Genomic DNA, 18,041 nt, shown 5'->3' with positions numbered 1-18,041 from the left:
CCGAACAGTAACCTCCGTACCAACAACAGGCAAGTACGATACTATTGGTCACAGATAAAGTGAGAAACGAAATAGAAACGAATGAATGAACCAAAATAAAGGATTCAACATGAACACTAATCAACTATATTATAATAATGTCGATATGTAATATATATACTATATCCCGTTGAATTTCAAGTCTTAGGCTGGATTGTTAATTGGAGAAAAATGGATGAAAGTGATGAACAAGTGTTTATCGTCCAGTAACAAATATTACATATCGGGACAGGAGAAAGTTATCGTGGTTTGAATATCGGCATATTTTAAACAACAAATACATGCTAAATATGTGAATAGGTAGTAGATTATGTCAGAAATATACGATAATTTTCCCTCTTCAACACTTTGGTAGTCAATTTCTTAACACACCAGATGAATCCAAACATTGCAAAATGGAAAAAAAGTTACACTTTCACATAGCAATTTTTTTAAATGTTATACATTTCATAAATCTTAATTATACGAACTATATTTATTTATTTATATATTTTATTTTCAATAAATAATTATACTGAATGTACAGTGCATCATGATATAAAAAAAAAGAAGAAGATGTGGTATGATTGCCAATGAAACAACTGTCCATAAGACACCAAAATGACACAGAACTTAACAACTATAGGTCACCGTACGGCCTTTAACAATGAGCAAAGCCCATACCACATAGTCAGCTATAAAAGACCCCTAAATGACAATGTTAAACAATTCAAACGAGAAAACTAACGGCCTTATTATTATATAGAACCTATAAAAAAAATGAACGAAAAAAAATATGTTTCACATAAACAAACGACAACCACTGAATTACAGGCTCCTGACATGGGACAGGCACATACATACATAATGTGGCGGGGTTAAACATGTTAGCGGGATCCCAACCCTCCCACTAACATGGGACAGTGGTATAACAATACAACATAAGAACGAACTATACAAATCAGTTGAAAAAGGCTTAACTCATCAGATGCACAAACATACAAGTGGACGAGGCCGGGTACTTGTACATCCTAAGAACAAAAAGACACGAGGAACAGATATGAGAGTACTCGCAGTTATCTGACAGCTAGTGCTAGTTCAAAGCCACTAACAACTAATAAAAAAATCATGCATCTAAGACTAGATCGTAAGTCTATTTGGCTGGCTGAAAATTACTTGTATATATGAATGTAATTGTTTGTTATAATTCAGGTTGCACTTAAATTTTAAAATTATCATTCATTCTTATACGAAAAGGTTAGCGTACATGACCCAAAGATGTGTTTATGTAAACCGGTAGATAAGTTCGTAAAATGTAGATAGAAAAATAAAGATTTATCGACTTTCAGCATAGATTTGTTAACTTCATTTTACAGATCATTATGATTTTAACATTAATGTCAGCTCAAATATTTGCCGATCTTGACTATTTTTTCAGCTTTAAGTTAATAATAACATTCAAGAATACGGCTAAATTATAATGGATACGGGGAAAATTGGTACGGGAAACGGGTTACTCATTTTGCATCGTACCGGTATACCTGTCAAAATGATTTGCAAACACGTGTTTTAAGTAAACTAACTAAAAAACAAGTTGCTTTAATGATGATCAAAATTTGGCGAAAAGAATATAGGCTATCTTTTTTTTTTGTCTTTTGTGTTATTTAGTTTGGGCTTGTTTATTTTTTTTGGGTACCAATCTGTATGTGTCGCCAATCTAGTCGAAACTAAGTCTTTTCAACTCCGCATTGCTGAGGGCAAATGCAACATTAGAGTCGATAAATTTATTCATCTTGAAAGCGATTCCCTGAGGTCCGCAAAAAGATTCCCTTCACGGCCTTTTTGTTTTATTACAATCGATGTTGCTGATGAATTTTGCGGGGAGTTTTCCCCGCTATTTATAGCTTTGTCTTATGGTACGATGAAATGGTCTTATGGTATGATGAAATGGTCTTATAGTGTAATCAAATAGTCTACTGGTATATATATAGATGACATCCCGTGATATAAGAATTGTTAGCTTGATATTGAAATATGTCTTTATAAGTTAGTTATATGACATAAAAGTATGACAAAATTGTTTCATGTTATATCGAGATGATTGTATAGTATAGAAATGTATCGTTATAATATATATACTGAGGTGACAACTTGGTATGAAAAAGTTGCTTAATGTTATAATAAGATGTCTTTATAATATAAAATGTATCTTTATGCCATTGCAATATCACATTATAGTTTAGCAAATTGACAAATCAATATGAAAATATAGCTCCGTGCTTTATAGTATATAAATGTACCTTAGTGATATAGCGAATTGACAGAGTATTATAGTCAAATGTCTTTATAGTATATAAATCTATCTCAGTGATATCGCGAATTGACAGAGTATTATAGTCAAATGTCTTTACAGTATAGAACATTTGCTTCATGATATATCTCTAGCCTTAATGACATGATTATTCTTATCATAAGGCAGTTGTGGCGTTACATACAAACGCCTGTGTATCCACGCTGACTGTGTGCACACTTGTATCATGTGTATACTAACAATATGTTATGTCCCAGTCCTAGAATAGAATATTTTTTATTTCCCAAATTACAGGGCCCATAAAGACATAAAATCAGATTTTTTTAGTATCATGATAGCTTGGCACAGGTGCATCCATATGACCCCTAAGTTCTCTACTGGAATACTATGGTTACAATAAGAAGACTACCCAAGTTAGTCAAGAGTGTAAGAATTGAGTTAAGATGTTAATTTTTTAGAAACAATGTTGTCATAGTTTTTGTTTTTTCTTTAATTTCAGTGAACATTACCTGTTGAAGTTCATCAGAAGCAAGCATGCCATTATTATGGCCTTCGTTGCTTTTATATGCTCAATACTTCTATGTTAAGAGTGTAACACAAAAATGCGTTGTTTTAATGTTATTAGCAAAAGTAAGTTATTGGATTAAAAACAAGCTGATAATTATTAACTAGAGGCTCTAAAGAGCCTGTGTCGCTCACCTTGGTCTATGTGACTATTAAACAAAGGAAGCAGATGGATTCATGACAAAATTGTATTTTGGTGATGGTGATGTGTTTGTACATCTTACTTTACTGAACATCCTTGCAGCTTACAATTATCTCTATCTATAATGAACTTGGCCCAGTAGTTTCAGTGGAAAATTTTAGTAAAAATTTACAATTTTATAAAAATTGTTGAAAATTGACTATAAAGGACAATAACTCCTTAGGGGTCAATTGACCATTTCGGTCATGTTGACTTATTTGTAAATCTTACTTTGCTGAACATTATTGCTGTTTACAGTTTATCTCTATCTATAATAATATTCAAGACAATAACCAAAAACAGCAAAATTTCCTTAAAATTACCAATTCAGGGGCAACAACCCAACAACGGGTTGTCCGATTCATTTGAAAATTTCGGGGCAGATAGATCTTGACCTGATAAACAATTTAACCCCTGTCAGATTTGCTCTAAACGCTTTGGTTTTTGAGTTATAAGCCAAAAACTGCATTTTACCCCTATGTTCTATTTTTAGCCATGGCGGCCATCTTGGTTGGATGGCCAGGTCATCGGACACATTTTTTAAACTAGATACCCCAAAGATGATTGTGAATAAGTTTGGATTAATTTGGCCCATCAGTTTCAGAGGAGAAGATTTTTGTAAAAGATTACTAAGATTTACGAAAAATGGTTAAAAATTGACTATAAAGGGCAATAACTCCTATATGGGTCAACTGACCATTTTGGTCATGTTGACTTATTGTAAATCTTACTTTGCTGAACATTATTGCTGTTTACAGTTTATTTCTATCTATAATAATTTTCAAGATAATAACCAAAAACAGTAAAATTTCCTTAAAATTACCAATTCAGGGGCAGCAACCCAACAACGGGTTGTCCGATTTATCTGAAAATTTCAGGGCAGATAGATCTTGACCTGATAAACAATTTGACCCCCGTGTCAGATTTGCTCTAAAGGCTTTGGTTTTTGAGTTATAAGCCAAAAACTGCATTTTTCCCCTATGTTCTATTTTTAGCCATGGCGGCCATCTTGGTTGGATGGCCGGGTCATCAGACACATTTTTTAAACTAGATAACCAAAAGATGATTGTGGATAAGTTTGGATTAATTTGGCCCAGTAGTTTCAGAGGAGAAGATTTTTGTAAAAGATTACTAAGATTTACGAAAAATGGTTAAAAATTGACTATAAAGGGCAATAACTCCTATATTGGTCAACTGACCATTTCGGTCATGTTGACTTATTTGTAAATCTTACTTTGCTGAACATTATTGCTGTTTACAGTTTATTTCTATCTATAATAATTTTCAAGATAATAACCAAAAACAGTAAAATTTCCTTAAAATTACCAATTCAGGGGCAGCAACCCAACAACAGGTTGTCAGATTCATCTGAAAATTTCAGGGTAAATAGATCTTGACCTGATAAACAATTTTACCAATTGTCAGATTTGCTCTAAATGCTTTGGTTTTTAAGTTATAAGCCAAAAACTGCATTTTACCCCTATGTTCTAATTTTAGCCGTGGCGGCCATCTTGGTTGGATGGCCGGGTCACCGGACACTTTTTTTAAACTAGATACCCCAAAGATAATTGTGGCCAAGTTTGGATAAATTTTGCCTTGTAGTTTCAGAGGAGAAGATTTTTGTAAAAGATTACTAAGATTTACGAAAAATGGTTAAAAATTGACTATAAAGGGCAATAACTCCTATATGGGTCAACTGACCATTTCGGTCATGTTGACTTATTTGTAGATTTTACTTTGCTGAACATTATTGCTGTTTACAGTTTATCTCTATATATAATAATATTCAAGATAATAACCATATAACGGCAAAATTTCCTTAAAATTACCAATTCAGGGGCAGCAACCCAACAACCGGTTGTCCGATTCGTCTGAAAATTTCAGGGCAGATAGATCTTGACTTAATAAACAATTTAACCCATGTCAGATTTGCTCTAAATGGTTCGGTTTCAGAGTTATAAGCCAAAAACTGCATTTTACCCCTATGTTCTATTTTTAGCCATGGCGGCCATCTTGGTTGGTTGGCCGGGTAACCGAACACATTTTTTAAACTAGATACCCCAATGATGATTGTGGCCAAGTTTGGTTAAATTTGGCCCAGTAGTTTCAGAGGAGAAGATTTTTGTAAAAGTTAACGACGCCAGACGACGACGGACGACGGACGACAGACGACGGACGACGGACGCCGGACGCCAAGTGATGAGAAAAGCTCACTTGGCCCTTCGGGCCAGGTGAGCTAAAAATGACATAACTACATCTCAGCTAACAAAAAAGACAAGTCTACATTATTAATTTTGTAATGTTTGAACTAAAAATGCAATTGAACTAGCTAGTTTAAATGTGTTATAGTCCTGACGTATAAGTATTTAGCATACTAAAGCAACGAAGGCAATACTAATGGCATGTTTGTTACTGATGATCTGCAATCGGTGGTGTTCACAGTCAAATTCAAGAAAAGAAAACCAACAATAAAAACATTGTTTCTATAAAAATTAATATAAATGTCACACTGAAAGCGTTACACTCCTGACATTTTTGGGTACATTTTTTTATATTTTTTTCATACAGAGCACATACTATTACAATCTTTGTAGTAAGAACCAACTTATCATAATACATTATCTGACATAAAAACAGCATATATTATGTATCAAACAAGAGTCTGATCAAGATTTAAAAGGAAGTCATCTTTTTTTTTAATATTACATCAGCAAAATTGATAAATATGTTAGAAATATACAAAAACTTCAAACCTGTTCTAAATGTGCTCTAACATTATATGTTTAATATAAAGACTCTACATGATTTCAGGTCAGTTTTATGCTAAATATGTTAGAAATAAATTCTGGTCAGGACTGTAACATTTGTTACACACCTGACATTGAGTTTTTGATGTAGCTTATCCAACATAATTTCTTATAACAATAATAATATTATAGTAACATCTTTACAATGTTATGAGAAAATCAGAGAAAAGTCAATCTTTCTTGCAAAGTGTTTTTTTCTTGACACTTTTTATCAAAGATTCTCAAAAGTTAAAGTGTTATACACGTTACACATGTTAAAAGATTGCGTTTCCCTTAGATATTAAAAAAATGTGCAATCAAGTGACTAATATATTTTTTTTTTTTTTTGAGATTGTAAATTTAAAATTGATATCACTGCTGATTTTCTATACATTTTTCATTAAAACAGTCTTGAAGTTACTGTAAAAATATGTCAGAAGTGTAACAAAAGCATCAAAAACGTCTGTTTGTATTTTTTAAATGAAGAAAGCTTAAAATTGGCTGAAGCAATTGGTGTGAAATTTTCTGAGGATGTAAGGAGATCATATATGTTTAATTTCTTGTAATTTTCATATAATGTTTAAGCTTTGACAAAGAGATATAAAACTTTTTGTTATTGAATATTAAAAAATACACTAAAAATTGGTGAAATTTAGGTATTTAAAAAAAAATCCCTGTATAGAAAAGAAAGAAAAGACAGGAAAATCATCTATTACCTTTAATGCATCAAACAAACAAAACGTACATTGATATATTTATAATTATAATGTTTGTAAGTTGATAATAGTAGTATGTTGTTTCCTTTGAAAAGTTGATGAATTCTTATGAGTGAAATTTTGTTAAAATTTTGGTTTTTTATTTTTTTGCATTAACTCATGGTAGTTTTGTATTCAAACAGAATGATAGAAAATAAATTTTCAATGACTTTATTTTATCAATGTTTGTCACACTTGGGCATACTTTTTTTTTAAATAGCTCCTCAGGAGTTTGCTACTAGATTCATATAATATAATATAATAATATTAATATTAATATTAAATATGAGTAACATATTCGTGGGTCAAGAGCCATAAAAATTTAGAAGATTTATTTAAATTTATAAAATTATAACAATTGTTAGAAATGTCTTGAAAAAAATCGTCCCTTTGAATATCATAAAGAGGGCATTCTAATAAAAAATGAATCTCATCTTCAACTTTACCAAGTGAGTAATTAGAACAAAGACGCTCAGATCTTTCTATATGTTTTTTTGAATATCTGTCTGTCTCAATTTTTAAAGAGTGAGCGCTTATTCATAATTTACAAATTGACTGTCTTTTTTTTGAAGTCCTGTAATTCTAAATATTTTTCTTTTTTAAAACATTTTTTTATAGAAAAATAAGTACCAAGCTTACCTTTTTCGGAGTTAATTGTTTGATACGTCAGTTTATTCCAAAATGTTAAAAAAAAAATACATAGTTTATTTTTAACATACTGACATAAAGAACAAATTGATTGGTCAAAATTTGGTATTTCAATCTCTCTCTGAATATAATCTATACTAGAATACCATGTAGTTACATTAGAACTATGTAACTGTTTACAACATATAAATGCATCAAATAATAATCCTTCTTTCAAACGTTCCAGTCTATGACAATATTTTAACATTGATAAAATTATAGTAAAATACATAGGAAATCTACCAAGCTCTGACATTACAGCTATATTACTTGACTTTCTGTTTACACCAAGAATATATTTCATAAATTTGTTATGAGCTTTTTCAAAAGAATCCTGACCAAAAACTTTTTCTTATATATAATCTTTATCTGTTTTACATGCAGTTGAATCAGTTCTAAACATTCCCCATATTTCACTGCCATATAATAGTATGGGTTTAATTGTATGATCATAAAGATGTAAAAAAGTGGTAATACTAGGGTTAGATGATGACAAGCATCTCTGTAGCTGAAACATGCTTTTAAAGATTTGTTGTATAATTCATCTTTACACTGCTTGAATATACCACTAGATGTAAATGTGATTCCAAGATATCTATATAATTTTGCACTTTCAATCTCTTTACCTCCAAAATGTAAACAGCATTTTAAAAATTTTCCTGGCTTGTTAAAAATTATACTTTTTGTTTTTTTTTAAATTAACATCAAAACACCATTCTAAACAGTATTCATGTAACATATTAATTCTCTTTTGCAAGCCTTCCTGTGTTTCTGAAAAAATAACTACATCATCAGCATACATAAGACAGTCTACTCTACGGTTATTAATACTTACTGGATCAGGACAAGATAAAAACTTGTCAGGTAGATCATTGATAAATACTTTAAATATATTTGGGCTTAAACATCACCTTGTCTAACCCCTATAAATGATTTAAAACAGAGAGTCATTTCATTATCAATTTTAACACAGAGGTCACTTTTATTATACATATCTATAATGATAGAATAAAACTTTCCAGTAATATTGTTTTTTAAAGCTTATATCTGATACCCTCATGGATCACTTTATCAAAAGCCTGTTTAAAATCTGCAAAACAGACCAATAGTTTACCCCCCCCCTTTTTACTAATATATTTATCAATAATGGTTTTTAAAACAAAAACATGATCAGATGGTCTACATTTATCTAATTTGACATGGATTAATCACTGATTCTTTTACCAAAAAATTATCTAGTCTGTTATTCAAAACAGAGTTAAACAATTTACCAACACAAGAGTTAATGGCAATGCCACGATAATTATCTGTTTTACTTGGATCACCAGACTTAAAAACAGCAGTAAAAACAGCAGATAAATAAACTGATGACCACTGCATTGGGTATATACCAGATGAAAATACAGGGTTAAACAGTTTCTGAATTAAAGGATTTAGAACTAAACTTCCTGCCTTTAGCATCTCGTTAGGTATACCATCCAGACCTGAGGCTTTACCACTTTTGAGTTTAGATATTGATTCAAATATTTCTTTATATATGTATAGGATTTTTTTTCTGAGACAATTAGTGCCTATAAGATAAGATAAGATAAGATAAATTTTATTTTCCAAATTAAGTCCCCAGGGGGGAACATATATATACACACAACATATTCTTGGACGAACACAAACGCAAGGGGTTTTTAGGGGGGGTGATTCTTGGTTACAATTCGACCACTTTCAATAGAATATAAATAAATAAATATTTGTTATTTCATATAAGATACACCAAATGTAAATTAAAAAAAAGGGATTTCCATAAAACCTCACCAAAGCCATACGCTCAATTATCAACGACCAACGCACCTCACCAAAATCATACGCTCGATTATCAACAACCAACGCACGGACTATAAAACCTCACCAAAACCATACGCTTGATTATCAACGACCAATGCACTGATTAGAAAACCTCACCAAAACCATACGCTCGACTATCAACGACCAATGCACCTCACCAAACCATACGTTCAATTATCAACAACCAACGCACCTCACCAAAATCATACGCTCGATTATCAACGACCAACGCACGGACTATAAAACCTCACCAAAACCATACGCTTGATTATCAACGACCAATGCACGGATTAGAAAACCTCACCAAAACCATACGCTCGATTATCAACGACCAATGCACCTCACCAAACCATACGCTCAATTATCAACGACCAACGCACCTCACCAAAATCATACGCTCGATTATCAACGACCAACGCACGGACTATAAAACCTCACCAAAACCATACGCTTGATTATCAACGACCAATGCACGGATTAGAAAACCTCACCAAAACCATACGCTCGATTATCAACGACCAATGCACCTCACCAAACCATACGCTCAATTATCAACGACCAACGCACCTCACCAAAATCATACGCTCGATTATCAACGACCAACGCAGTACTATAAAACCTCACCAAAACCATACGCTTGATTATCAACGACCAATGCACGGATTAGAAAACCTCACCAAAACCATACGCTCGATTATCAACGACCAGTGCACCTCACCAAACCATACGCTCAATTATCAACGACCAACGCACCTCACCAAAATCATACGCTCGATTATCAACGACCAACGCACGGACTATAAAACCTCACCAAAACCATACGCTTGATTATCAACAACCAATGCACGGACTAGAAAACCTCACCAAAACCATACGCTCGATTATCAACGACCAACGCACGGACTAGAAAAAGAACTTTTATTGACTTTGTAAAAACATTTTCCGAATAAAATTAGCAGTTAGCAGCTAGCTACACCTCAGTTTACTCTAGTTCCGAAAATAGGTTATTTTTTCTTTATTTTTCATATACTTAGGTTGAAATTTTACATATTTTAATTGAAAGAAGTACATTCATGTTGTAAATACCTTATAATAATTATTTGCTTTATCAGGATTTCGTCAACAGTAGCATGCATGATGGATCTACATAAATACCCTGTGGATGTGCAAGTTTGTCCATTATTACTTAGCAGTTGTAAGTATGTTGATGTATACAATACCATATGCTGTCCAAGTTGTTTATTAATACTTAGTTTTTGTAAGTATTTTATGTATACATATACTATTTAGATGTGCAAGTTTGTGCGTTGATATTTAATAGTTGTAAGTTTGTTGATATACACATATACTTTATAGATGTGCAAGTGTGTGCGTTGATATTTAGTAGCTGTAAGTTTGTTGATTTACACATATACTTTATAGATGTGCAAGTTTGTGCGTTGATATTTAGAAGTTGTAAGTATATTGGAATACACATATATTCTATAGATGTGCAAGTTTGTGCGTTGATATTTAGTAGTTGTAAGTTTGTTGATTTACACATATACACTATAGATGTGCAAGTTTGTACGTTGATATTTAATAGTTGTAAGTTTGTTGATTCACACATATACGCTATAGATGTGCAAGTTTGTAAGTTGATATTTTGTAGCTGTAAGTTTGTTGATATACACATATACTCTTTTGACGTGCAAGTTTGTACGTTGATATTTCGCAGCTGTAAGCTTGTTGATATACACATATACTCTTTTGATGTGCAGGTTTGAACGTTGATATTCACCTGTAGTAGTTGTAAGTATATTGATATTATTAGTTACATATAGTGTGTTAGTGACCTTATACGATATATACGGGGACAGTAAATTCCATATGGGGTGAGAGCGACGCTCTCACCCCATATGGAATTTACTGACCCCGTTTATATCATATTAGATCAATATCACAATAAGAAACGAATTGTTCCTATCGACTGTCTTATTGTGTTGAATTTAGACTAGAGTTGTCTTATTTATCATACCACATCTATCTATTTTTATATTAAAGTGTTCAAGTATTCAATTTTAAGAACCAACTTTCATTGGTCTGCACAAATAAACTGATGTCAACAATAAAAATTTGATATCAATAAACTTGATATAACAATACTAAACAGAACTTTCAATAATTGTTAATAATCAAATAGTGCCAAAGTCGGTTCTCAACTACTAACCGTGTATTGAAATAAGCCAAGCCTCCCTTCTAACCTAATATAGAATATACACGGTCTCCACGCGGACGCTTTTAACCAATCATAATCCTAGAAATGTATAGGAGAAAAGATAAACACATATACTCTATAGATGTTCAAGTTCGTGCGTTGATATTTACTATTTGTGTGTATAAAGGTATACACATATAAACTCTGTGGATGTCCAAGTTTGTCCATTAATACTAAGCAGTTGTAAGTATTTAGGTATACACATATAAACTCTGTGGATGTCCAAGTTTGTCCATTAATACTAAGCAGTTCTAAGTATATAGGTATACACATATAAACTCTGTGGATGTCCAAGTTTGTCCATTAATACTAAGCAGTTGTAAGTATATAGGTATACACATATAAACTCTGTGGATGTCCAAGTTTGTCCATTAATACTTATCAGTTGTAAGTATATAGGTATACACATATAAACTCTGTGGATGTCCAAGTTTGTCCATTAATACTAAGCAGTTGTAAGTATATAGGTATACACATATAAACTCTGTGGATGTCCAAGTTTGTCCATTAATACTAAGCAGTTGTAAGTATATAGGTTTACACATATAAACTCTGTGGATGTCCAAGTTTGTCCATTAATACTAAGCAGTTGTAAGTATATAGGTATACACATATAAACTCTGTGGATGTCCAAGTTTGTCCATTAATACTAAGCAGTTGTAAGTATATAGGAATACACATATAAACTCTGTGGATGTCCAAGTTTGTCCATTAATACTAAGCAGTTGTAAGTATATAGGTATACACATATAAACTCTGTGGATGTCCAAGTTTGTCCATTAATACTAAGCAGTTGTAAGTATATAGGTATACACATATAAACTCTGTGGATGTCCAAGTTTGTCCATTAATACTAAGCAGTTGTAAGTATATAGGTATACACATATAAACTCTGTGGATGTCCAAGTTTGTCCATTAATACTAAGCAGTTGTAAGTATATAGGTATACACATATAAACTCTGTGGATGTCCAAGTTTGTCCATTAATACTAAGCAGTTGTAAGTATATAGGTATACACATATAAACTCTGTGGATGTCCAAGTTTGTCCATTAATACTAAGCAGTTGTAAGTATTTAGGTATACACATATAAACTCTGTGGATGTCCAAGTTTGTCCATTAATACTTAGCAGTTGTAAGTATTTAGGTATACACATATAAACTCTGTGGATGTCCAAGTTTGTCTATTAATACTTAGCAGTTGTAAGTATTTTGATGTATACACTCATGTCTGTGCGTTAGTACGTAGTAAACATACATTATTTCTTAAACGCAGCAAAAATGAATAACATTTAAAAAATATCTGAAAAAGATGTCAATACGTTTTTAATATATATAATCAATATAACAAGACACAAATCTTGACTCATCTCAAATGACAATTTAATCAATGGAACAGGGCAAACTATGTTTTGTGAAACTTCTTTTTAATAGATAACATATTTCTATTTTCAGTTTCTCATTCTACTAGTTCAGTTGTTTTTATTTGGAGTAAACGAAATGTAAGGAAAACATTAGCACTTCGACAATTTAAAATTTCTGATATCAGCCATTCAGACTGCAGACAAACAAGAGGTTTGTATATTTCTGGTTCAACTTTGTTATCATATTGACCATGTTTTGAAAATTGAAATATATCAACCAAAACAAAAGTCAATGGTCCGATTTTTTTCTAAAAATTGATACGTACAAATGGGCGACTTCAAACTAGGATCAATGACAAAGTTGATGATTTCAACTCCCTCATTCTCAGTTGTAACATACACTCTGTCACGGTATATTGAGTTTACATACATCATTTACCTCATCTGATGCATAACTCTCGTACATGTTCCCACTATATGGACCAAGTAAGTTTTGTTGTCATTTTAGCGGTATATTTAACATGATCATAAAGTGCGAATGTTTGGCTAGTCACAAAACCCGGTTCAACCCACCATTTTGTTCTAAAAATGTCCTGTGCCAAGTCAGGAATACAGCAGTTGTTATTTAATAGTTCTTTTCTATTTACTAGTATTTTACCTTGTTTTTGTATTTTGTTGCACTCCAGTGTTCTGTTGTTTCGTCATTTCCCTCTGATAATAATAGTTGATGTGTTTCCCTTGTATTTAGTTACCGATAATACGAATTGGTTCGGCGTTACTGCATGTCTGTGTCTCAAATCACTAGAAACATGTTTTGGCCGTCTTGGAGATTTATATATCATTATGCTGGACTTATCTGTAATATTATCGATTGTGTCCTATTTTCGCTGCGATATCTTGACTGAATATGAATTGCAGTACGGGTTATGAATGCACAGCAGGAGACATTTATCAAAAAGAGGCACGCAGTCTCGTTCCTGCTGGAGTTAATACAATTGACCTTTTCAAATTTAAAGGACTGTGGCCATAATAATTTTTATTGTTCGTACCTAAAATAAATAACGTCAAGTCATTGGTAAAATGTCCAATGTTTAGGACAAATCAGCGCATTTCGGTTTACACTTATAGAAATATGACCGAGAATTAATGCATCAGATACTGAAACGGCGAATTCCCTTAGTTTTTGTCTGTAACATTTATTTGTCGTCTTCATCACAGTATGACATCTGTTCACAGGTTAACGGCTGATTTGATGCAGAACAATTCAAATTGTTTGAGTTGGGAAAAAAACGTTGAAGACTAATTAGCTATGTAGTTTATTCTTTAAGAATCATGCCAGTTATCAAGTGCTATTGCATTATCGTCCATTGCATGTTTGATCACATTATTTAATTGTAGGTTTCCCTTTCGCACTTGTGCTGTACGGTGGACAGAGTTTAACGAGAGGTCTCGTAGTTAATATATTCTTTTATTTCAGTAACTAACTTTTCCTGTCTACAAATGGATTTTTATCTGAAGAGGTTACTATGGTCACATATACTACAAGTTTATGCACCGACAACGATTTTACTTATCATCTCGTGGATCTCGTTTTGGCTTGACTGTAATGCTGTCACTGCCAGAACACAGTTAGGTATATTGACTTTCTTCACCATGGTCACACAACCGTCGGCTGCTGGTATTGTTCTACCAAAAGTTTCATACATTATAGCAATAGATGCTTGGCATTTCATGTGTTTGATCTTTGTATTTGCATCAGTTATAGAATTTGCGGTTGTGAATGTTCTAGCAAGGAGGTGTATTCCACATTATGATAATGAAACAATGGAGCGAAGCTTTCATACTGATGACGAACAGGTACGTTAGTATCTGTGCAGAATATTATCTTGGTTATTATTTACAGATAGAGTTCTGTATTATTTCAATTTCATCACATGTCTTCAGGCTGTTGTTATGAAACACGTGTTGCACTTTGTAAATAAAGCTGTTGTTCAAACCACGCCTCTTTTCGGAAGATATATAATGTTCATAGATAATTAATTTTGTTGACGTGATGAATCGTTCTGGTTCCCACATGTCCCAGTTATGATCTCTATGCTTCATCTCGTAGAGACATAACTCGGGACTGTTACCAATAAATATACATATTCATATCTTTCTAATTGAAATCTGTGGGAAGCCTAAAGTCTGGGTAGGGGTAGTACAAGATTTGAGTGTAAGTTTAAAATATTAGATGTTTTGGGCATATAAACGTTGAAAATATGCCTCGAATGGATAGTTCATATTTACTACTTTTGTTTTATAAAAGGTCAACATAAGTGAAAAAAAAGAAGTAAAATCATGACTTCGGCCTATGTAATGCATTGTATTGCATGAAATGACACAACTTTTTACTCAAGTAATGCATTAAATTACAATTACACATAATGCAAACAATGCTGCATTACACATTACAATCAATTACTTGGAAACATGTAATGCATTACCATTCATTACAATTACAAATTTGCATTACCCCATGCCTGTATGACAGTCAAATCTTGTTGAGTTTTAGATCTTTAAAATAATATATTGTCATCTTTGTCTTACATACATGTAATGTAGTCATAATTGGTTCGGATACTTTATTTGATTGGATATAAATTTTTGATTTATTAAATTTGATAACAGCATATTTTTGTTGCACAATATCCGCATGTTTAAGTATTCATCACTTTTGTGCTGATATGAATTATCATTAAAAAGGTCATAGTTTTGAATTACAAAAGACAGTATGATTTATTCGAGAAATACTTATAACTTTCTTCCCTAGGAATATAATTTTATTCTTACAGATATACATAGTTACATGCAGTGGACGAAGTAAAGCTGAGAAGTTGGATAAACTTTCGCGAATTGGTTTTCCTCTTATGTTTTTGATTTGTACAATTGTATATTGGATTTTAGTTTTTATGTTATGAGTTTTGCATTTGTCACACGAGAAAAAAATATAAGCTACATCTCAACACTTATTTTGTTCTCATATCATATACTAGTATATATTTTAGAAAACAATTGTGGATTTGAAATTAAAAAGAATTGACGATTTTAAGACAAATTTATTCAATCATCAGTATTTAAGAAAATTAAAGAGATATATGCTATTACTATTGTTCCAAGTTTATGTTGACGAGCCTAAGTTGTATGCAATTAGTTATCAAAAGTACCAGGATTATAATTTTATACGCCAGATGCGCGTTTCGTCTACATAAGACTCATCAGTAACGCTCAGATCAAAATAGTTAAAAAACCAAATAAATACAAAGTTGAAGAGCATTGAGGATCAAAAATTCCTAAAAGTTGTGCCAAATATGGCTAAGGTAATCTACTCCTGGGGTAAGAAAATCCTTAGTTTTTCGAAAAATTCAAAGTTTTGTAAACAGAAAATTTATAAAATTGACCATATAATTGATATTCATGTCAATACCGAAGTGCTGACTACTGGGCTGGTGATACCCTCGGGGACGAAACGTCCACCAGCAGTGGCATCGACCCAGTGGTGTAAATAGTTATCAAAAGTACCAGGATTATAATTTTATACGCCAGACAAAATACTATTTAAATCTTAAATATACCCTATTTACTGTTCCTTGGCCATGAGCAGTATGAATTTTTACATTATTATTTTCATTATTTCTTTTTTGAGTTTACAACCAACATCAAAAGGAAATTATGATTATTTTATGTGAGCGTCACTGATGAGTCATATGAAGACGAAACCAGCTTCTGGCGTGTCAAATTATAAGCCTGGTACCTTTAATATAACTATATAATTAACCATTGTGTCCTTTATAAATTATGAAACATAGACAGCTACAATGCACTATTACCCACAAATATGTTTTTTGCAGTATATATTTATGTAAAGGATACATTATTTAACTCCTAAAAAGAATTGTGCAAGCCGGAACGTAAAATAATGCAATATTTGTAGTTAATTAGTTAATTCAAAACAAAATGACAAAATAGAAATATGTGTCTACATCTGAACAAAATGATTAAAATACAGAAAACAGGTGCTCACGTACGGGAATGCTTAATGACTTATTCCTCATTGATGTACTCAGTACTCGGTCGTTGATAAAACCTATCTTTGTCCCGTTCTTATTTGTAAATAAAGGCAACAGTAGAATACCGCTGTTCGAAATTAATAAATAAATAGAGAAAAAACAAATCCGGGTTACAAACTAAAACTGAGGGAAAAGTATCAAATATGACAGAACTACACCACAACAGAAACACAACATTAAAATGTAACACACACAGAAACGAACTACAATATAACAATGGCCATTTTCCTGACTTGGTACAGGGCATTTTAAGAAAAAAATGGTGGGTTGAACCTAATTGTGTGGCATGCCAAACCTCCCGCTTTAATGGCAATGTTAACCATAATATTAAAATGACAACATTATAGGCGAGTGTAATATTTGAAAAAGACGTCTAGTTAAGGACTTTAATGCATCCACCTAACACACGGCTAATTTTTTTTTTAATTGAAAGAATAATGATTTAACTTTGATTTTTGCCCGGTCGTCACAAAATCGTACGGTGCAATTTTTGTAAAATTGACGTTTATTTCAGAAATAAGTTGAAAATTATAAAATTACGACATGTTTTCCAAGCAAAGGAAATTAGTCGTATCTCTTCTTTTAGACAGAATAATTAAGTGAATTAGATTCTTAAAATAAAGAAAAATAATATTTACAACTGTAGGTCCGCATGTTTTTGCATTCCTGCTAAATATTTGAAATTTTGTACGAAAATTTTTATAATCCTGACCTTTTCGGATCTACAATTACATTTTTATCAAATGCTTTTGCACTCTATCCGTTTTAGAACACACCAAATTACTCATCAGTTATCGTTTTTTCATTCAAGATCAAGACTTTATCTCAACATTTCTTAAAATCATGAATTTCTGTTATTTTATGATGTTGGGTAAAATCACTATAGTTTCCGGAATTCCTTATCTATTTCGTTATCGTTTTTTACTGAATATATTAGTCGATTTCCGTGTACTTAATAGTGCTATTAGAGTACGATAAATCATATTTAAACGGTTCTTTTTCTATCTTTAACTTCAGTGTAGCTTAAATAGATATAATACCGTCCGAAATTAAGATCAAATCAAAGTAAAACATAGTTTTTGTGTTCTGTAGAATTCACCCCTTTCTAAATAAGGAATCGTATCGGAAAATTGTAGAAAATCTTCCGAGTCCTGTCAAATTTTCACATTC

General features: G+C 32.0%; 1 pseudogene; it reads left to right on the top strand.

The window, feature by feature from the left end:
- The first annotated feature begins 12,859 nt into the window (after positions 1–12,859).
- LOC143084328 (glycine receptor subunit alphaZ1 pseudogene) lies at positions 12,860–15,762 on the top strand (annotated as a pseudogene).
- The last annotated feature ends 2,279 nt before the right edge of the window (positions 15,763–18,041 follow it).

Source organism: Mytilus galloprovincialis, chromosome 7, assembly GCF_965363235.1.
Source record: "Mytilus galloprovincialis chromosome 7, xbMytGall1.hap1.1, whole genome shotgun sequence".
Lineage (NCBI taxonomy): Eukaryota > Metazoa > Mollusca > Bivalvia > Mytilida > Mytilidae > Mytilus > Mytilus galloprovincialis.
This window is presented reverse-complemented; position numbering and strand designations above follow the sequence as displayed.